This window comes from Leopardus geoffroyi, chromosome B2, assembly GCF_018350155.1.
Source record: "Leopardus geoffroyi isolate Oge1 chromosome B2, O.geoffroyi_Oge1_pat1.0, whole genome shotgun sequence".
Classification (NCBI taxonomy): domain Eukaryota; kingdom Metazoa; phylum Chordata; class Mammalia; order Carnivora; family Felidae; genus Leopardus; species Leopardus geoffroyi.
In genome coordinates, this window is record NC_059332.1 from 28406861 (window position 1) to 28429630 (window position 22770).

The 22770-nt window shown below is 35.6% G+C and overlaps 1 protein-coding gene across 4 annotated transcripts in view; it reads left to right on the top strand.

The window, feature by feature from the left end:
* EXOC2 (exocyst complex component 2) overlaps window positions 1-22770 on the top strand; it is a 277835-nt gene that overhangs the window by 169632 nt on the left and 85433 nt on the right. The gene's annotated exons all lie outside the window — the stretch shown is intronic.

Sequence of the window (22770 nt, forward strand, 5' to 3'; positions counted from 1 at the left end):
TGATGGATTGCATGCTTTTTATAAGTGATAGTTCCATTTTGTGAACTAGAAATGGATTTTTTTTTTCTTCAAAGAATGAAAATGTCAAAGTGGGTGGCTCTGTCTTGTTTTCCTGCCTTTTTGTAAAGATTAATCATCCTGATGAGAAATGTTGTGACTTAAGGCTATAGGGTCAAATGTTGAGTTTATTTCCAGAAATTTTTGTGTTGAGAATTGCAAGATGCTCTCTTGCAGTAAAGAATTAGTATTTGTAGAAATTGGGCACTTTGCTTTTGTGCAGTAACAATAGTGACACAAATATATTTATTGAACAGTTTTTTGATCATTTAAAAATACATAAAATGATTAGGACTTGCATATAACAGAAGCAGTAAGCTTGGTTTTCTTTAGGTTTTTACAAAGTTATTAGTAGTAATTGTTGCTTCAGTTTGTGTAATAAAGAAATAGAATGAAATTGACATGCCTTTGATATCCTTCCTAGTCTTGATATTATTTTGAAATCAAGGTAATATGTTATTGGATCTGGGGGTACAGCTTAGGATAAATGATGGGCTATATTTCACACTCAGAATTAGGATTTTTTTTAATCATTGACATTGAATACTTTGAAATCATTAATTGTATATTAAATGAATAGGCAGTAAACTAGATTTAGATGATAGTAGATGTGCTGATTTTGTTTATTATGAGTGAATCCATTAATTTCATGATGCCAACCAAGTAAAATATATTTCTTGCATTAATGGAAAAACACTGCCAAGTTCCATTGTTTTACATAGTTCCCTTCTCAAATGACAACTCTAGAGGCAAAGATCCCAGCGAAACTATGGGGCACATTGTTTACACAAATAGTTTGTTATCCATGTTGTCACTCTGTTTCTGCTCTTGGAAATAACAGTGCATTATGGACTTCTAATTTAGTGTCACAAGACATTAGACATTCTCTCAGATCTCCTTCCAGAAAGGATTGGTGGTTTACTGAGGGTCTTCTAGGCATATTTCCTTCTGCTTTCTTATTAGTACTTTTACCAGTAGAAGTGTGAAAACGTCCAGTTGTTAATTCCCTTCATCTTGATCCTCCTCTTCAAAAGCGGAATTAATTTTAATATAGAAACAGTACACTAATAACTATATGTTTCAGGAGTTTGTTAAAATTTAATGATCAATGATCATTTAAAACTGGAATGATTTCATATAGACATTTTTTTAGTGCAAATAACTCTGTGAAGTAATTAAGGAAAAAATTATTAACTCTGTTTTTTTTCTTATGGAAATATGCTTAGAGATGTTCATGACTTGACCTGTAAGTAGCAGGGCAAAGCAGAACCTAAAATTAAGTATTCTAATTCTGAATCCAGAATGCTTTCTGGTCCAGTACCATACATCTTAAAATAAAAAACAAAATTGTTCCCATGAAAATAAACCAAATAGGACATGAAGTCAGTTGGCTAATGTATATTGTTTTGGACTTTATGAAACAACATTAAATGGTAATTCATCAGATCAGTGTATCAAACTCGTCCTACAGGTTACCTCTTTTAAAATAAGCCCTATTATTGGGGCGCCTGGGTGGCGCAGTCGGTTAAGCGTCCGACTTCAGCCAGGTCACGATCTCGCGGTCTGTGAGTTCGAGCCCCGCATCGGGCTCTGGGCTGATGGCTCAGAGCCTGGAGCCTGTTTCCGATTCTGTGTCTCCCTCTCTCTCTGCCCCTCCCCCCTTCATGCTCTGTCTCTCTCTGTCCCAAAAATAAATAAACGTTGAAAAAAAAAAAAATTAAAAAAAAAAATAAAATAAGCCCTATTATAAGCCTTAAATGGACTTTGTGCTGTTGGATCCCAAATGGCAAGTTCCAGCAGTGAGTGTCTTGTCATTTGCATGCACTTCCATTTGCATTGCCAATTCCATTTTGCTTTATTGTAAGCCTTGAAAATGTGTTTTCCCAGGCATACATTTTCTCCTGCTTATAAAAGTAAAAGCAATCATTATTTTTAGCAAGGAGAAATACTGGTGCACCTGGGTGGCTCAGGTCAATTGAGTGTCTGACTCTTGATTTTGGCTCAGATCATAATCTTGAGGTTGTGGGATCAAGCCTCATGTTGGGCTCTGTGCTGAGAGTGAAGCCTGCTTAAGATTCTCCCTCTCCCTCTCCCTTTCCATGTCTCTGCCTCTCTCTCTGTCTCTCTCTCTGCCCCTCCCCCGCTTGCGTGTGCACGCTCTCTCTCCCAAAATAAATAAATAAACATTTTTTAAAAATATATACTGAAAAGTCTAAAAAAATTAATTATCTATAATACCCCAAGATAAACACTGTTGTGTTTTAGTATATCTAGTAATAGTAAGCAGTACTTTATATATACCATATACCTATATGTGTATATGTAATAAAATATGAAACATTTTTCTGAATTCAGTTTGTATTGAATATATCTTTTTCTGTTGACTATTCTGTTGTGAAGACCTTTATTAAATAGGTAGATGTGAGTTTTATGTCTTACGATAGTTAATGTGGATGTACCATTTTTTTTTTTTTAAGTTGTTTCCTAGTGGGAACCTTAAGGTTATTTTTATTGTTGTGACTGAGAGGTAAAGATAATCTTTGATGACATGTTTTATTACTTTCTCAAAACTGGTTCCTAGAAGTAGAATTAGAGCTCCAAAGACCCTTGGTAAATATTGCCAGGTTGCTTTTCAGCAGCTGGTTTTACCACATTTTGGTCATCATTGCTGATGCTAATATTTTCATTTGATAGATAAAAATACTGTTTCATGGTATTTTAATTTGCATGCTTTCCCTATTTGGTAGTTTAACACTTTTTGATGTGTTCGTTGTTGATATTCTAGTAGAGTTCATTTTAAAGGTACTTACAGGGGCTCCTGGGTGGCTCAGTCTGTTGAGTCTCTGACTTCAGCTCAGGTCATGATCTCACGGTTCGTGGGTTCGAGCCCCGCATCAGGCTCTGTGCTGACAGCTCAGAGCCTGGAGCCTGCTTCGGTTATGTGTCTGCTTCTCTCTTCCCCTCGCCTGCTCACACACACTCTCTCTCTCTCTCAAAAATAAATAAACATTTTTAAAAAATTAAATAAACAAACAAACAAACATACTTACAAGGTTAAGGAAATACAGAGTTTTTCAAACCAAATTTGCTGTAAGTCATTAACTCTTGAGACCTTTGAGAACAGACGACCAGAACTATATGGTTAATAAACTTTTAGCACATAATTGTGGTAGCTGTAATTACAAAATTCCAAAGAATTTTTTTTTCTTACATAAAATGCTATTTTAACCTGTTCCAGTCTTTAAAAAGTGAACTTCTAATTTAGAGTTTGTATAGTTGCAGATTTTTGACTGACTTGGGACTGTAGTCATTAAACAAGTTGGGCATTAAATTCTTTTTTTTTTTTTTTGGCATTAAATTCTTGAATGATGTTTTATTTTATGCACCTAAATCTCTTTCAGAAATTCTGACATGGTGGGTGGGGAGAGGGCAGCTTCTTTTGTTCACATGTCTAGAAAGATCCTTTACATACAGCAATCAGTTTTAAAGATTTTTGTATCACTTGAACCATACATACCATATTTTATATATTGGATTATTTTTTAGCTTAATTGTATATAATTCTCAAGTTTCATTGAAGCCATTTGAATTCAGTATATTTTGTGAATGACTATAGTTTTGTGGCCTCATTATATTATCTCTTTATATTTTATTTCTCTCATTTCTTCTCCTGCTAAGTTTTGTTTAGAGGCTATTTTTATATAATAAGTTAGTTGTAAATTAATAGATTAGAGACAGGAATTATAAGTTGATCAGATGTGTCCCTGTCTACTACATACGAAAGGTGATTTTTGACCTTATTTAACTGCCTCAAGTTCTTTTATAAATGGTAAGGGAAAAATGAAACAGACATAAAGAGATAATAGTAATGACACAAGAACCTCGTAATTTATAAAGTAAAATATTGCTTCCCCAATACAGAAAGTAAATCAGAAAAGCTTTTCCAAAGCAAGGAAGGATATTAGATTTCACATAGAAGTAGTTGCTTTGGAGATGAGAGAAAGACTAAGTCTCTTTGGAAAGTTGGCAATAAGTAAGACCGTTGGTCATCAGTTGGATAGGGTGTGGGGTCCTAAATCAAAAACCTTGAACCTGAGCAGGTACAATTCAACAACCTAAACAGTTCTCTTTCATCATTCCTGTACTGTTTCTCTTCTCTTGGCTTGTGCTTGTTTCCTCTTCACACTCTGTACCTTTTCCTTAGAGCTCATTTATTCCCAACACTTCATTTATCATTGATGCCCATGAGTCCCAAATGTATATCTTTTTTTATTTTATTTTTTAAAATTTACATCCAAATTAGCATATAGTGCAACAATGATTTCAGGAGTAGATTCCTTAACCATTTAGCCCATCCCCCCTCCCACAACCCCTCCAGTAACCCTCAGTTTGTTTTCCATATTTATGAGTCTCTTCTGTTTTGTCTCCCTCCCTGTTTTCATACTATTTTTGTTTCCCTTCCCTTATGTTCATCTGTTTTGTCTCTTAAAGTCCTCATATGAGTGAAGTCATATGATTTTTGTCTTTCTCTGACTGACTAATTTCGCTTAGCATAATACCCTCCAGTTCCATCCATATAGTCGCAAGTAAAATTTCATTCTTTTTGATTGCCGAGTAATACTCCATTGTATATATATACCACATCTTCTTTATCCATTCATCCATCGATGGACATTTGGGCTCTTTCCATACTTTGGCTATTGTTGATAGTGCTGCTATAAACATGAGGGTGCATGCATCCCTTCAAAACAGCACACCTGTATCCCGTAGATAAATGCCTACTAGTGCAATTGCTGGGTCATAGGGTAGTTCTATTTTTAGTTTTTTGAGGAACCTCCATACTGTTTTCCAGAGTGGCTACACCAGCTTGCATTCCTACCCAATCTATATCTTTAGCTTGCATTTCATTCCTAGGCTGCAGATCTGTTTCCTGTCAGACATCATCACTAAAGTTGCCACTGCGATTTCAGATCAACTTACCCAAACCAAAAACTTATTCCTCTTTCTTCCTCCAGATCAGCTTTTCTTTATGTGTTTTCTGCCTTAGTAGTCATTGAGTCAGCAAGCCAGAGTCTTGGGAATTGTTCTTGACTCAACCATTATCCAAATCTGTCTCTACCTCCCTCATTTGTTCTTCTGTCCACAACCAGCTCTTTTTCATCATCTGATCATTGTGCTGTTGCGGAAAGCTACCTTCTAAGTGCTTTGCTTATGCTCTAAATTTCACTCTTTAACTCATTATCTATGGACTTTCTTGGATGGGTTTTCAGAAATACAGATCTGATTATATTGTTCTTCCTCCTTGCCTTATGTTCATCTCCTCATTGACTGAGGGATAACACATAAACTCCTTAGGCTGCTGTTCCTATTGTTTTAATCTGGCCCCTCTTACCTCTTTCTCTCATGCCATTCATCTCCTGTATTCCAGTACCTAAAATCTAGCACAATACCCAATTTCCAAATTGGGAGGGGTGGACAGCAGTTAGTTTCTACTCTGGGAATTAATTTTCTCTTTGTTAGAGATTTCTAGCCACTCATCTTTCCTTGAGCATTTCATATTATTTTTTTCGGCTCATTCATTCCTTCAACTAACATTCATTCAACATCAGCTTTTACCAGGTTCTATTTTAAGAATATATACCTATAGCCTGTATGGTTCTGTTGGTCTGGAACGTCTTTTCCTCAACCACAACTAGACAAAATCTTGATCATCCTTCAAAACCTGTCTCAGATACAGGTGTTCCATCCTGTGGAAAGACTACTTATGCATTCTCCCAAACTGCCAAATGGATCAAATCATCTTCTTTATTCTTATGATGCTTTGTTTGTAACCCTAGAATAACATTTTAACACATTACATTACTATTAGGTTAATGTTGGTGTACTTCCTTAATAGATTTAATTTTTTTCATATATTTTTTATATTATATATTTTATGTGTACAAAAGACTGGATCTTTTGTAGGTGTGAGATATAAGACAAATAAAATGGGGGCTCTGGGTGGCTCAGCCGGTTAAACGTCCAACTTTGGCTCAGGTCATGATCTCGAGGTTCGTGAGTTCAAGCCCCGCGTTGGGCTCTGTGCTGACAGCTCAGAGCCTGGAGCCTGTTTTGGATTCTGTGTCTCCCTCTCTCTCTCTGACCCTCCCCCGTTCATGCTCTGTCTCTGTCTGTCTCAAAAATAAATAAAACGTTAAAAAAAATTTAAAAAAAGGAAAATAAAATGAACAAGTGCATCCATCGCCGAGATGAAAAATGGAACATATTCTCAGGACCCTTCATGCTTTGCATATATGCATCATCCTGTCTCCCTTATGGACAGTCACTTTTTCATTTTGTGGTTTCTAAACAATACCTTGTTTAATGTTACCTGTTTCTGACTTTTAAATAGCATAAATGGGATTGTATGGTATCTATTTTTCTATGACTTGCTTTTTCTACTCTATTATTTTTGTGATTTATCCATGTTGCTATATGTAGCTTATGCTAATTTGTAAAATAAAGAGTATATCCCTTTTTTCTTCCTCTGAGTTTATGTAACATTGGAATTATTTGTTCTTTGAATATTTACAAGAACTCTGTGGTAAAGCCTTTGTGAGATGGTTTTTAATGACTGGTTCAATTTCTTCAGTGGTTAAAAAAAACATTTGAATTTTCTGTTTCTTCTTGTTAGTTGTGGTGACCTATGTTGTTTTGTTTTGTTTTGGACTTTGTCCATTTTGCCTAAATTTCTAAATTTATTGACATAAAACTATTCTATGATTATTTCATCTTATTTCAATTTTAGCTGCACCTAAGACTGTGACCCTTTTTAGACTTAGTATTTTCAGTCTTTTTACATTATTGGAGTCTTCTCAAGAACCAAATTTTAGCTTTACTAATCTCTCTTTATGTCCTTGTTTTCTGTCACAGTAACTTGAGCCCTTAGCTTGTTTTATTTATGTAGCTCATTGATTCCAAACTGTTCTACCTTTTAATATAAACATTCCAGACTATCACTTTAGCTGTTTCCCACATATTAACATAAGACATTTTAGTTGTTCTGTCATATCTTCTAATTTTGAGTCTTTCTTTGACCCACATATATAGAAGCATGATTTTAAATTTCCAAAAAATTTTGGTGGTGGGGGTGGGGGGAGTAGGCAGCAATTAGTTTCCGTAAAGGGAAATAGTTTTCTCTTTGTTAGAGATTTCTAACTTAATCATGCTGAGTTCAGAGAATGTCATGTTGTTAACTTTATTGAAACTTGAGTTTTCTTAAATATTCTCCCTTGCTTGAAGAGATTATATCTTTCAGTTTTGAATACCACATTCATATATGTCTATTAGATACAGTTTGTGAATTATGTTGTTCTGTCTTCTGTATTCATTCCTTTTGTGTGTTTTGGTCTATAATTTGTCATTTACTTAGAGAGATATATTAAAGTCTTTCTTTAGCTACTTTCTAGATTTTTTTAATTTTATCTCTAATAGTTCATAGTTCCACTATTATGTGTCTCTTGATATGTTTTGTTTGTCTTTTTTCCTTTGTCTCTGATACTTTTAATTAGTTCTGGAAATTTGTCAGCTGTTACCTCTTTTCTCTCCTTCAAGATCTCCTATTGGATATATGTTAGACCTTCTCACTCTGTTCTCCATGTCTCTTACATTATTCTTTCATTCCCCTGCCCCCATCTTTAATTCTCTGTAATGATTAGGAATAATTGCTTCAGCTTTCTCTTCTCATTGACTTTTTCTTCACTTGTATATAATCTTGTTGAAATTTGCTGTCTATTCACATTTTATTTCAGTTGTTTTTCATTTCCAGAAATTCTTTGGAAGTTATTAACTAAAGGAAAATGATTAACTTACTCTAGAATGGTTTGATATCAAACATCAGTGTAGGAGGTAGTAGCAGTAAAGTTATTTCCTATGCCCCTTAGATCGTTCTTTGTAGGTGACCAAATAAAATAGTCTATTGTCAAGTAAAAGACTATCCTATTAAGGAGAAGAAGATTGGAGCATTTAAGTGAAGCCTCAACAATGGGATGTAAGACGGTTAACTTGATTATAAAAAAAATTCACAGAAAAATTAGTTTTAGGAATGATGAAGATAAGTAGTAAGTCACCAGGTTAGAATCACAATGAAATGTGAAGGAAGCAAGGAATGATAGCTCTTCCTAAGTCCTAGAGACATCATCTGTTCTTCTATTTCACGGTGACAGTATATCCTGTTTTATCTTGGTTCTTTTTTCAAATTTGTTTTCATAGTGCCGCCTCAACTAGAGATTAAGTGTTTATTTTTAAAAATCAGTTATTGGCATTTATTTTGTCCATATTTGACAATTATGGTTCAATACATAAAGTAATGCCATTTTGCTATTTGTACAGCCATCATTCATTTGTAAAAAATTTTTAAAGTATATTACTTTGACTGAACCTAGTCATCCAGATTCACTTGGATAGATGTTCTAATTATAGTTTGATAATTTTATTTCTTTAAAGATTGTTCAGTTCAATGTATCCTTTCTGTTGTCTTTGAAATGAAAATAACTTTTTAAAAATTATTTTTTCTTTCTCAGAAACATACTTTTTAAGAAGCATTTTTAGCAAAAAATGTTTTTATTTTTATTTATTTTTTATTTTATTACTATTATTGTTATTATTTTATATTTATTGCCAAGTTAGCTAATTTAGTTGCCAAGTAGTATAGTCTTGGCTTCAGGAGTAGATTCCCATGATTCATCACTAACATACAACACCCAGTGCTTATTGCAACACACGCCCTCCTCAGTGCCCATCACCCATTTTCACCTCCTTCCCACTCCCACCAACCCTCAGTTTGCTCTCTATATTTAAGAGTCTCTTACGGTTTGCCTCCCTCTCTGTTTTTATCTTATTTTTCTTTCCCTTCCCCTATGTTCATCTGTTGTGTTTCTTAAATTCCACATGTGAGTGAAATCATATATTTGTCTTTCTGTGCCTGACTTATTTCACTTAGCATAATAACCTCCAGTTCCATCCATGTTGTTGCAAATGGCAAGATTTCATTCTTTTTCACAGCCGAGTAGGATTCCATTGTATATATATACCACACCTTCTTTATTCCTTCATCAGTTGATGGACATTTTTGCTCTTTCCATAATTTGACTATTGTCAACATCCTGTTATAAACATTGGGGTGCAGGTGCCCTTCCAAATCAGCACTCCTGTATCCTTTGGCTGAATACCCAGTAGTGCAATTGCTCGGTCATGGGGTAATTTGATTTTTAATTTTTGTAGGAACCTCCACACTGTTTTCCAGAATGGCTGTACCAGTTTGCATTCCCACCAGCAGTTCAAGAGGGTTCCCCTTTCTCTGCATCATTGCCAACACCTGTTGTTTCCTGAGTTGTTAATTTTAGCCACTCTGAAGATTGTGAGGTGGTATCTCAGTGTGGTTTTAATTTGTATTTCCCTGATGATGAGCAATGTTGAGCATCTTTTCATGTGTTTGTTTGCCAGTGGATGTCTTCTTTGGAAAAGTGTCTATTAATGTTTTGTGCCCATTTCTTCACTGGATTATTTGTTTTCCGGGTGTTAAGTTTAATAAGTTCTTTATAGATTCTGGATATTAACTGTTTATCCGATATGTCATTTGCTAATATCTTCTCCCATTCCATCATTGCCTTTTAGTTTTGTTGATTGTTTCCTTTGCTTTGCAGAAGCTTTCCTTTTTATCTTGATGAGATCATTTTTGCTTTTATTTCCCTTGCCTTGGAGACATGTCAATTAAGAAGTTGCTCTGGCTGAGATCAAAGAGGTTGCTGCCTGTTTTCTACTGTAGGATTTTGATGGTTTCCTGTCTCACATCTAGGTCTTTCATCCATTTTGAGTTTATTTTTGTGTATGGTGTAAGAAAGTGGTCCAGTTTCATTTTTCTGCACGATGCTATCCAGTTCTCCCAGCACCATTTGCTCAAAAGACTGTCTTTTTTCCATTGAATACTCTTTTCTGCTTTGTCAGAGATTAGTTGGCCATAAAGTTGTGGGTCCATTTCTGGGTTCTCTATTCTATTCCATGGGTCTGTGTGTGTACCATACTGTCTGGATGATTACAGCTTTGTAAACAGGTTAAAGTCTGGGATTGTGATGCCTCCTGCTCTGGTTTTCCTTTTCCAACATTTCTTTGACTATTCGGGGTCTTTTGTGGTTCCATACAAATTTTAGGATTGCTTATTCTAGCTCTGTGAAGAATGCTGGTGCTATTTTGATTGGATTACATTGAATATGTAGATTACTTTGGGTAGTATTGACATTTAAAAACTTTTTTTAATGTTTATTTATTTTTGACAGAGAGAGAGAGAGAGAGAGAGCATGAGCGGGGGAGGGGCAGAGAGAGAGGGAGACGCAGATTCCAAAGCAGGTTCCAGGCTCTGAGCTGTCAGCATACAGCCAGACGCGGGGCACGAGCTCACAGACTGCAAGGTCATGACCTGAGCCAAAGTCGTACGCTCAACCGACTGAGCCACCCAGGGGCCCCAGTATTGATACTTTAACAATATTTGTTCTTCCAGTCCACGAGCAGGGAATGTTTTTCCATTTCTTTGTGTCTTCAGTTTCTTTCGTAAGCATTCTATAGTTTTCAGCATACAGATACTTTACCTCCTTGGTTAGGTTTATTCCTAGGTATTTTATGGTACAATTGTAAATGTAAATATTGTAAATGTAACTTGTAAATGTAAATATAAATATTTATGGGGTGCAGTTGTAAATGGGATCGATTCCTTGATATTTCTTCTCATTGCTTCCTTATTGGTGTAAAGAAATGTAACCGATTTCTGTACATTGGTCTTGTATCCTGTGACTTTGCTGAATTCATGTATCAGCTCTAGCAGGTTTTTGGTGGAGTCTTTCAGGTTTTCCATGTAGAGTGTCGTGTCATCTGTGAAGAGTGGAAGTTTGACTTCTTCTTTGACAATTTGGATGCCTTTTATTTTGTTTTATTGTCTGATTGCTGAGACTAGGACTTCCAACACTATGTTGAACATCAGTGGTGAGAGTGGACATCCCTGTCGTGTTCCTGATCTCAAGTTGGGGGAAGCTGTCAGTTTTTTTTCCATTGAGGATGATATTAGCTATGGACCTTTCATATGTGGCTTTTATGTTGTTAAGATATGTTCCTTTTATCCCTACTTTCTTGAGGGTTTTTATTTAAAAAGGATGCTATATTTTGTGAAATGCTTTTTCTGAATCTATTGACAGGATCATATGGTTCCTATCCTTTCTTATATTAATGTGATGTATCACATTGTTTGATTTGCAACAAATCAAATTCATCCCTGCATCCCAGGAATGAATCCCACTTGATCATGGTGAATAATTCTTTTAATATGCTGTTGAATTCAATTTGCTCGTATATTGTTGAGAATTTTTGCATCCAGGTTCATCAGGGTTATTGGCCTATAATTCTCCTTTTTAGTGGGGTCTTTATCTGGTTTGGGATCAAGGTGATGCTAGTCTCATAGTATGAGTCTGGAAGTTTTCCTTCCATTTCTATTTTTTGAAACAGTTTGAGGAGAATAGGTATTAACTGTGCTTTAAATGTCTGGTAGAATTCCCCTGGGAAGCCATCTGGCCCAGGACTCTTATTTGTTGTGAGATTTTTGATAACCAATTCAATTTCCTTGCTGGTTATGGGTCTGTTTAATTTTCTATTTCTTCCCACTTGAGTTTTGTTAGTATGTGATTGTCTAGGAATTTGTTCATTTCCGGTTTCTTGGCATATAATTTTTCACAGTATTATTTGTATTTCTGTGGTGTTGGTTGTGGTCTCTCCTCTTTCATTCATGATTTTATCTATTTGGATCCTCTCTTCTTTTTGAGAAGTTGGCTAGGGGGTTACCAATTTTGTTTATTCTTTCAAAAAACCAACTCTTAGATTCATTGATCTGTTTTACTGTTTTTTTTGGATTCTATGTTTATTTCTGCTCTAATCTTTATTATTTCTCTTTTATGGTGGCTTTGGTCTTTCTTTGATGCTGCCTTTGTAGCTCCTTTAGCTGTGATTAGGTTGTGTATTTGTGACCTTTCTTGCTTCTTGAGATAGGCCTGAATTTCAATATATTTTCCTGTTAGTACTGCCTTTGCTGCATCCCAAAGAGTTTGGACTGTTGTGTTTTCATTTTCATTTGCTTCCATATAGTTTTTAATTTCTTCTTTAATTTCCTGGTTGATCCATTCATTCTTTACTAGCATGTTCCTTAACCTCCATGTATTTTGGAGCTGTCTAAATTTTTTGTGGTTGATTTCAAGTTTCATAGAGTTGTGATCTGAAAATATGCATGTATGATCTCAATTCTTTTATACTTTTTGAGGGCTGTTTTGTGACCTAGTATGTGATCTGTTTTGGAGAATGTTCCATGTGTACTCGAGAATGTGTAGTTTGATGCTTTGGGGTGAAAAGTTCTGAATATATTTGTTAAGTCCATCTTGTTCAATGTGCCATTCAAAGCCATTGTTTCCTTGTTGATTTTCTGCCTAGATGATCTCTCTTGGAAGTGGACTATTAAAGTCCCCTACAACCACGGTATTATTATCTATACATTTATTTATGCCTGTGATTAATTGATTTATATATTTGGGTGTTTCCACATTGGGGGCATGAATATTTACAATTGTTAGCTCTTCTTGAAGGATAGACCCCTTAATTTTGATACAATGCCCTTCGTCTCTTGTTACAGTCTTTGTTTCAAAATCTAGTTTGTCTGATACAAGTATGGCTACTCTGGCTTTCTTTTGACATTCAGTGGCATGATAGATGGTTCTCCATCCCCTCACTTTCAATCTTCAGGTGTCTTTATGGCTAAAATGAGTGTCTTGCAGGCAGCACATAGATGGATCTTGTTTTTTATCCATTCTGATACCCTATGTCTTTTGATTGGGGCATTTAGTCCATTTACGTTCAGAGTGATTATTGAAAGATACGGATTTAGTGTCATTGTGTTATCTGTAGATTTCCTGTTTGTGGTGATGTTTCTTGTCCTTTGTAGTCTTTGCTGCTTTCCACTCACAAAGTCCCCCTTAGGATCTCCTGCAGGGCTTGTTAAGTGGTCATGAACTCCTTTAGCTTTGGTTTGTCTAGGAAAGCCTGTATCTCTCCTTCTATTCTGAAAGACAGCCATGCTGGATAAAGGATTCTTGGCTGCATCTTTTTCCTATTTAGCACATTGATGATTTCCTACCGTTCCCTTTTGACCTGCCAAGTTTCAGTAGACAGGTCTGCTACTGCCCTTATGTGTCTACTCTTGTAGGTTAAGGCCTGTTTGTCCCTAGCTGCTTTCAGAATTCTCTCTTTATCTTTGTATTTTGTTAGTTTCATTATAATATGTCATGGTGTTGACCTGTTTCTGTTGATCTTGAAGAGAATTGTTTGTGCCTCTTGGACTTGGATGCCTGTGTCCTTCCCCAGATAAGGGAAGTTCTCAGCTATAATTTGTTCAAATAAACCTTCTGCTCCTTTCTCTCTCTTCTTCTTCTTCTGGAACTCCTATGATGTGGATATTGTTTTGTTTCATGGAATCACTTAGTTCTCTAAGTCTCTCCTGGTGATTTAGTAATATCATTTCCCTCTTTTTTTCAGCTTCATCATTTTCTACAATTTCATCTTCTATTTCACCTATTCTCTTCTCTGATTCTTCCATCTTCACTGTGACTGTATCTAGTTTATTTTCCATCTCATTTATAGCATTTCTTAATTGATCATTACTATTTCTTAGGTCTTTTATCTCTACAGCAATAGATTGTCTGCTGTCTTTTATGACTGTTACCCTAAATTCTTATTCAGATATATTGTTTATATCTCTTTTGAGCAATTCTCTGCCTGTCATTTCTTCTTGGATTTTCTTTTGAGAATTCTTCCATTTTGTGATTTTGGCTAGGTTTCTGTCTTTTACATGTTTTAGTAGATTGTTAATGTGTCCTGTGCCTGCTAGTACTATTATATTAAAAAGGAGTCGTACACTGACCAGGGCCTGGAACTTCAAGAAGTGTTTTTGGAGTGTGTTCTGGGCACTCTGTTGTTGTGTATTTGGCTGCTCTTTCCCAATGGTCAGTCCTCTGCAAAGCTTCTCCTTGTTCATAGTGGTGGATTGTTTGGACCTTTCACTAGGTGTACTTTGAGTTGTTCATTGAAATAACCCTGGAAAAAAAGGAAAGCAGGGGTGGAACCTGATCCCATACAAAGAGAAAAATGCAAGGAGTGAAAAAAAAAAAAGACCAAGCAGAGAATCAAAGAAGCTATAAGCTTAATCCAGAGAAAGAGAAAGGAAAATAAAGGAGAGGAGTTACAGGAAAGGTGTAAAAAGAATAAAGTAAAATTGCCTGATTAAACAAACAGATAAATAAATAAATAAATAAATGTTTTGTGTGTGTGTGTGTGTGTGTGTATATATATATATATATATGTGTGTGTGTATATATATATATATATATATAAACATATATACAGAATTGACCAAAACTACAGGAAAGGTGTAAAAAAAATAAAGTAGAATTGCCTGATTAAACAAACAGAACAGATAAATAAATAAATAAATATGTGTGTGTGTGTGTGTCTGTGTGTGTGTATAAACACATATATACAGAATTGACCAAAACTCAAATCAGAAACTATGAGCCTGATTCCAAAGGAGAACAAGAAGAGGATAGAAAGAAAAAGAAAAGAGAAGCAAAGAAAAGCAAGGGGGGGGGGGGTGGGGAAGAAACCAGGCTAACATAGAAAACCACAGGACAGTTGTCTGTTGGTGCCTGGGACCAGTGGCTGTGCTGGTCTGGAGGACAGACTGTCTGGTTTGCTGAGTGTCAGTCTCCCTCCAGTAGATAAGCAGTTGTCAGGCATGGAGGGGCAGTGTTGGGTGTAAGCAGGTCCCACCTCCACTGGGGGTCCTTGAAGCCCCACCATCTTTGTGATGGGGAGAGAAATGGCAACACCCCAGTCTCTCCTCCACAGACCAGGTATCTCAAAGCATGCTGTTCAAGCAGCCCTCAGAGAGTAGCAGACAGTCAGCCCATGCCTCCTAAGCATTTGGCTGGGATGCAAAACCTGATGTCTTAAAGAGCCCTGCAGGTGGATTCTGTTCTGGTGTAGTGCCACTTAACTTAGCCAATAAAGGGCCTTTGGGGCCTGCAGGGTCTTTCATCCTTGGGGAGGCTGTAAAGCCTCTTCCCACAGTACTGGAGGAAAGGGACTGGTGTCTCCCAGTGCTCACCTGAGATTGCTACTGCACCCCGGGGTGGCTCTCCTCTCCCCAGATATGCACACACAGCCGATGAAAGTGGGCACTTTTGAAAACTCCAGTGTTCAGCTCCTGAATCTATTTGCAAAATAGAAACTGGCACTCTCTGTATTTCTCCTTCTCCAGTCCATGATCCAGAGAGGTTTTTCTCTTGTATGAGCAATATACTGTAATTCCACAACCTTTCTCTCCTTTTTGTCTTTCCACAGAAAGGTTTCCCTCCCCTGTATGCCTACACTGCCATTTTATCTCCCTCAATTCACATACATGCACCTCTGTCCTGCCACGCTGTTTTCCTTCACCTGTGGAGATTTTTCCTTCACTCTGCAGATTGATTTTCTGGGTGTTCCAAGTGACCTGACCTCGATACAGCTGCATTTGAAGGGCAAGGGAAATCCCAGTCCCCCTACTTCTCCACCATCTTAATCAGCAAAAAGTTTTTAAAATAGTAAATTAGAAAATTTAAATTAGAAACATTAAAATTAATGATTTTTTAAAACTATTTTGAGTAAGTTGAAGACAACTATATAGAAATTGAGGAAATGAGAGACATGCTTCGGTGTTTGTTTTCCAGCACCTGTCTGATGTTCACACAGCACAGGTCAGGCTGTATGCTCTAAGAATATCTTTTGATGTGCATATTGCTGCTTAAGAGGATGTAATGGTAGATTGTCCCAAGTATTATTTGCCCCTGCATCAGAAATGCTACCCTCCTGGTGTATTCTATATTTCTATAAGTTATTACCAACTCTTTGAAGTACTTTAAAAGGTGCTCCCCCAGTTCTAATTTGTTAAGAATTTAGTGAGTACATCTATTTCTGGTTGCATAATTACTGAATTAGTACCTTTTTTTTTTCTTAAGAAAGCTTTTCTCAGTGCCCTTAGAAGTGCCCCATAAGTACTCCCTCTCTGCCTTAATAGCCATATTCTTTTAATGTTTTATCAAAGTTTTCTTGCCTTTCTTCCCTATTAGACTGTGATTTCTGTAATAGAATTTTTTTTCATTTAACTTTCATTCATCACTATTAGATAGTGCCTAAATTATGGGAAGACCTTATCCTTGCAAAGTAGGGTCAAGAAAACTTAGTTAACATCTTTGTTCATCAGCTGGTGTGAACAGGGCTTAAGTGAAAATTGAGCATGTTGAAATTAATTAATTAATAATAATAATAATAATAGCTGAGAACATTTATGATGTACTTTAAATGTGCTACATAAGTTTCATACATTATCTTTTTCAATTCTCACAAAATTTATTTGGTACTCTTGACCTCAGTTCTGCTTTGTTAGACGTTAATATTGGCACTCCACCTTCTCTTTGTTTCATTATCTATCTGCCCTTTCATTTATTTTGAACCATTAAAAAAATTGAAGTATAGATTATATGTAGTAAAACACACAAAATTAAGTGTGCATTGATAGGTAACTTGTTTATCTATACCTTGTGTGTGTATACACACACACATATAGATAGATAGATAGATAGATAGATAGATAGATAGATTGATTTTCCTCATGCCCCATTCCAGTCAGTAGGCACCTTCTCACCACCGTTTTGATTTCTGTTAGCATATATTAGTTTTGCCTGTTCTTTAACTTCATGTAAAATGGAACCAGTTACTAATCTTTTATGTCTAGCTGCTTTGCTCCAGCTTAATAATTTTTTAGATCCATCCAAATTGTTGCATGTATAAGTTATTTCTTTTCTTTACTTGCTAAGTTTGGATAACTCAGTTTTGTTTAATCATTCTCATTGTAACAGACAGTAGGTTATTTCCAGTTTGAGGATTTTATGAATAAACTTGCTATGAACATTGCCGTGAAAGTCTTTTGTGGACATTTGTACTCTTTCATCTTGGATATAAACCTAGAAGTGGAATTGCTGGTCATGGGTTGAAATTCTGAATAGTTTTCCAGACTGGGTGTGTCATTTCATTGCTCATTTTATAGCTGTGTATGAGTATTCCTTTTGCTCCATGTTGTTCTTACAAACACTTAATATTTTATCATTCTTTTTTTAATTTTAGCTAATTCTGTTGCTTTCTCTGATAAATAATATTATTAAGCACTTATTCTTATACATTTAGGTATTCTTATTCAGATACCTTCTTTTTGGAAGTGCTTCTTCAAATCATTTGCCTATAGTTTAATTGGATTGTTCACCTTTCTATGAGTGATTTTTAGAAATCTGCATGTAAATTCTTTGTCAGATATATATTTTTTTTCTATGGCTTGCTGTTTTATTTTCACAATGCTATCTTCTGAGTAGAAATTTTTAGTTTTGATGAGGTCCAATTTATCATTTAGAACCCTGTCAAAATCTTTACCTACTCAAGTGTACTGAATATTTTTTCCCAGAAGCTTTGTAGTTTTAACTGTTATATTCAGGTGTGTGATCTATTCTGTTTCTTAATTTAATTTAATTTTAGAGAGCAAGAGAGGGACCCTGTGACCAGAGGAGACAGGCAAAGAGAGAGAGAATCTTAAGCAAGCTCCATGCTCAGTGTGGAGCCTGATGCAGGCCTCTATCCCACAACCCTGGGATCGTGACCTGAGCTGAAATCAAGAGTCAGAAGTTCAACCGACTGAGCCACCCAGACGCCCCTGATCTATTTTTTATTAAGTATTACATGGTGTTAATATTACGTTATTATTTTATAGATATATATTAGAGTATTTCTTGAAAAAAAAAACAGTTTTCTTTCCTGATATTTTTTACTATAGTGCATGGACTAGGATCTCTAGTACAATTTTGAATTAAATGGTGAGAAGGGACACTTATCAAGTCCATTTTTGTCATCTATTGAGAGAATTCCACTTCTTTATAACTTATTTGTAGATTGTAGTTGTCATACTAACATAACACTATAATAACCCTTTAAAGAACCCACTTTTCGCATTGTTTTTTTCCTCTAATAATAATCTTAAAAAAATTTAATAGATATCTCTTCTTAATTTTTCCTTGTACTTTCTATGAATTTAATTTTCTTTTTCTTGCTGTCTGAGGGAGAAGATTAAAGCATTTATTTTAACCTTCTCTTCCTATGAAACTTTTTTTTTCTAATTAATGCATTTTTAGTTATAAAACCCACTGCTGTATCTCTGTCACATAGATTTTGATATGTTGTATTTTCATTGTCATTCTAGATTGTTATTAGTATTTCCTTTTTGGATGCCTCCTCTCTTTCAGGTATTAGCATTTGCATTTCACATGTCTGGAATATCTCTAATCATCTTGTAGGTTTATGTTTCTAACTATTAGAAAAAGAGAGATGAGGGAGGCTAGAAGGGAACTCAAAGTTCATTGCCTGCCACTGTTATCCTCAATTGTTCATCCTTCTTAGTCTGATATATTTACTATTGTTAGGTGTCAACCCTTTCTCAAGTGTATGGTGATATATATTCTTTGAATCTTTGCATGGCTAGAAACCTGTTTCTTAGACTCTGTTAAATGAATGACATCTTGGCTTAATATAGTATTCCATTCCTGTGGATATTATTCCAATGACTTTAAGTTCTAGTGTTGCATCTGAGAAATCTGATGTCAAACTGATTATTCTTTTTAAGTAATTTATTTTTTTGAGCTGGAAGCTTAAAAATTTTCTCTCTCTTTTTTAAATATTTAGAAATTAGGCACTTAAACATTTTTTGCAGTATCTCATATGTCTAGCCTGGAACCCAGCAAGCCTATTCAAATTGCAAAGTCAGTCTGTAGATGTAGATATTTTATTCTATTTGTTTTTTTTTTTAATTTAAATTTTAATTAAGATACAGTGCAATATTGGTTTCAGGAGTAGGATTCAATGATTTATCACTTACATACAACACCCAGTGTTCATCACAACAAGTGCCTTCCTTAATACCCATCTAGCCCATCTCCCACAATTATCCCTCCATCAACCCAGTTTGTTGTCTATCATTAACAGTCTCTTGTGCTTTGTTTCATTTCTTCTCTTTTTTCCCCCTCTTCCCATAGATTCACCTGTTTTATTTCCTAAATTCCACATATGAGTGAAATCATATAGTATTTGTCTTTTTTCTGATTGACCTATTTTGCTTAGCCTAATACATTCTAGCTCCATCCACATCATTGCAAATGGCAAGATTTCATTCTTTTTGATGTCCGAGTAATATTTCATTTTTTGTATATACCACAAGATGTGGTATATTTATCCATTCAGTTGATGGACATATGGGCTCTCTCTGTAGGTTAGCTATTGTTGATAATGCTGCTGTAAACATTGGCATGTATATACCCCTTTGAATCTATATTTTTGAATCATTTGGATAAATACTAACAGTGCAATTGCTTGATTGTAGGGTAGTTCTATTTTTTAGTTTTTTTAATGACCTTCATACTGTTCTCCAGAGTGGCTGCACCATTTTGCATTCCTACCAACAATGTAAGAGGGTTCCCCTTTCTCCACATCCTCACCAACACCCGTTGTTTCTTGTGTTGTTAATTTTAAGCCATTCCGACAGTGTAAGGTGGTATGTCATTGTGGTTTTGAGATTTCCCTGATGATGAGTGATGTTGAGCATTTTTATGTGTCTGTTAGCCATCTGGATGTCTTCTTTGAAAAGTGTCTATTCATGTCCTCTGCCCATTTCTTAACTGGGTTATTTGTTTTTTGGGTGTTGAGTTTGATAAGTTCTTTATAGATTTTGGATACTAACCCTTTATCTGATATGTCATTTGCAAATACCTTCTCCCATTCCGTCAGTTGCCTTTTAGTTTTCTTGTTTATTTCCTTCACTGTGCAGAAGCTTTTTATTTTGATGACGTCCCAGTAGTTAATTTTTGCTTTGGTTTTCCTTCTCTCAGGAAACATATCTAGTAAGAAGTTGCTACAGCCAGTGTCACAGATGTTACTGTCTGTAACCTCTAGGATTTTGATGGTTTCTTGTCTCACATTTAGGACTTTCATCCATTTTGAATTTATTTTTGAGCATGGTGTAAGAAAGTGGTCCAGTTTCATTCTTCTGCGTCATCCTGTTTTTCCAGCACCATTTGTTGAAGAGACTTTTTTCCTTTGGTTATTCTTTCCTGCTTTGTCGAAGATGAGTTGACCATAAAGTTGTGAGTCCATTCTGGGTTTTCTATTTTGTTCCGTTGATCTGTGTGTCTATTTTTATGCCAGTACCATACTGTCTTGATGATTACAGCATTGTAATATAGCTTGAAATCTGGAATTGGATGCCTCCAGTTTTGTTTTTCTTTTTCAGGATTGCTTTGGCTATTCAGGGTCTTTTGTGGTTCCATACAAATTTTAGGATTGTTTAATCTGGTTCTGCAAAGAATGCTAGTGGTATTTTGATAGGGATTATATCAAATGTGTAGATTGCTTTGGCTAATATATTCATTTCAACAGTGTTTGTTCTTCTAATTCATGAGTATGGAATGCTTTTCCATTTTTATGTGTCCTCTTCAATTTCTTTCATAAGTCTTCTATAGTTTTCAGAGTACAGATCTTTTACCTCTTTAGGTTTATTCCTAGATATCTTATTGGTTTTGGTGCAACTGTAAATGGGATCGATTCCTTGATTTCTTTTTCTGCTGCTTTGTTATTGGTGTATAGAAGTGCAACAGATTTCTGTACGTTGATTTCATGTCCTATGACTTTGCTGAATTCATGTGTTAGGTCTAACAATTGTTTGGTGGAGTCTTTTAGGTTTTCTACATATACTGTTACGTCATCTGTAAATAGTGAAAGTTTGACTTCTTCCTTGCAGATTTGGATGCCTTTTATTTCTTTTTGTTGTCTGATTGCTGAGGCTAAGACTTCTATTATTATGTGTTATATACTAATGGTGACAGTGGACATCCTTGTCTTTTTCCTCACCTAAGGGTGAAGGCTCTCAGTTTTTCCCCATTGAGGATGATATTAACTGTGGGTCTTTCATACCTGGCCTTTATAATGTTAATGTATGTTCCTTCTATCCCCACTTTCTTGAGGGTTTTTATTGAGAAAGGATGCTGTATTTTGTCAAATGCTTTTTCTGCATCTATTGACAGGATCATATGGTTCTTATCCTTTCTTTTATTAATGTGATGTATCATGTTGATTGATTTGTGAATGTTGAACCAGCCCTGCAGTCCAGGAATGACTCCCACTTGATCATGGTGAATAATTCTTTTAATGTACTGTTGAATTCGATTTGCTAGTATCTTATTGAGACTTTCTGCATCCATCATCAGGGATATTGACCTAAATTCTCCTTTTAAGTGGGGTCTTTGATTTTGGAATCAAGGTTATTCTGGCTTTGTAAGAATGAGTTTGGAAGTTTTCCTTCTATTTTGGGGGGATAGTTTGAGAAGAACTGATGTTAACTCTTCTTTAAATGTCTGATAGGATTCCCCTGGGAAGTCATCTGGCTCAGAATTCTTGTTTGTTGGGAGATTTTTGATAACTGATTCAATTTCTTTGCTGGTTATGGGTCTGTCCAAATTTTCTATTTATTCCTGTTTCAGTTGTAATTTGTATGTTTCTAGGAATTTGTCCATTTCTTCCAGATTGCCCAATTTGTTGGCATATAATGTTTCATGGTATTCTCTTACAACTGTTTTTATTTCTGTGATGTTCATTGTGATCTCTCCTCTTTCATCCATGCTTTTATCTTTTGGGTCCTTTCTCTTTTCTTTTTGATATGTCTGACTAGGGGGTTTAACAATTTTGTTAATTCTTTAAAGAACCATCTCTTAGTTTTGTTGATCTGTTATACTGTTTTTTTGTTTGTTTCTGTATCATTTATTTCTGCTCTAATCTTTATTCCCCGTCTTCTGACTTTAGGTTTTATTTTCTGTTTCTTTTCTAGCTTCTTTAGGTGTAAGTTTAGATCATGTATTTGTGACCTTTCTTGCTTCTAGAGATAGGCCTGAATTGCAATATACTTTCCTCTTAGCCTTTGCTGCATCCCAAAGGTTTTGGACTGTCATGTTTTCATTTGCATTTGCTTCCATGTATTTTTTTAAATTTCTTCTTTAATTTTCTGGTTAATCCATTCATTGTTTAGTAGGTTGTTCTTTTTTTTTTTTTTTTTTTTTTCAACGTTTATTTATTTTTGAGACAGAGAGAAACAGAGCATGAACGGGGGAGGGTCAGAGAGAGGGAGACACAGAATCTGAAACAGGCTCCAGGCTCTGAGCTGTCAGCACAGAGCCCGACGTGGGGCTCGAACTCACGGACTGCAAGATCATGACCTGAGCGGAGGTCGGCCACTTAACCGACTGAGCCACCCACGCGCCCCTGTTCTTTAACCTCCATGTATGTGAGGGCTTTCCAAATTTTTTCTTGTGGTTTACACCAAATTTCATAGCATTGTGATCTGAAAATATGCATACTATGATCTCAGTCTTTTTGCACTTGTTGAAGACTGATTTATGACCCTGTGTGTGATTTATTCCAGAGAATTTCCCATGCGCACTCAAAAAGAATGTGTATTCTGCTTTAGGATGAAAG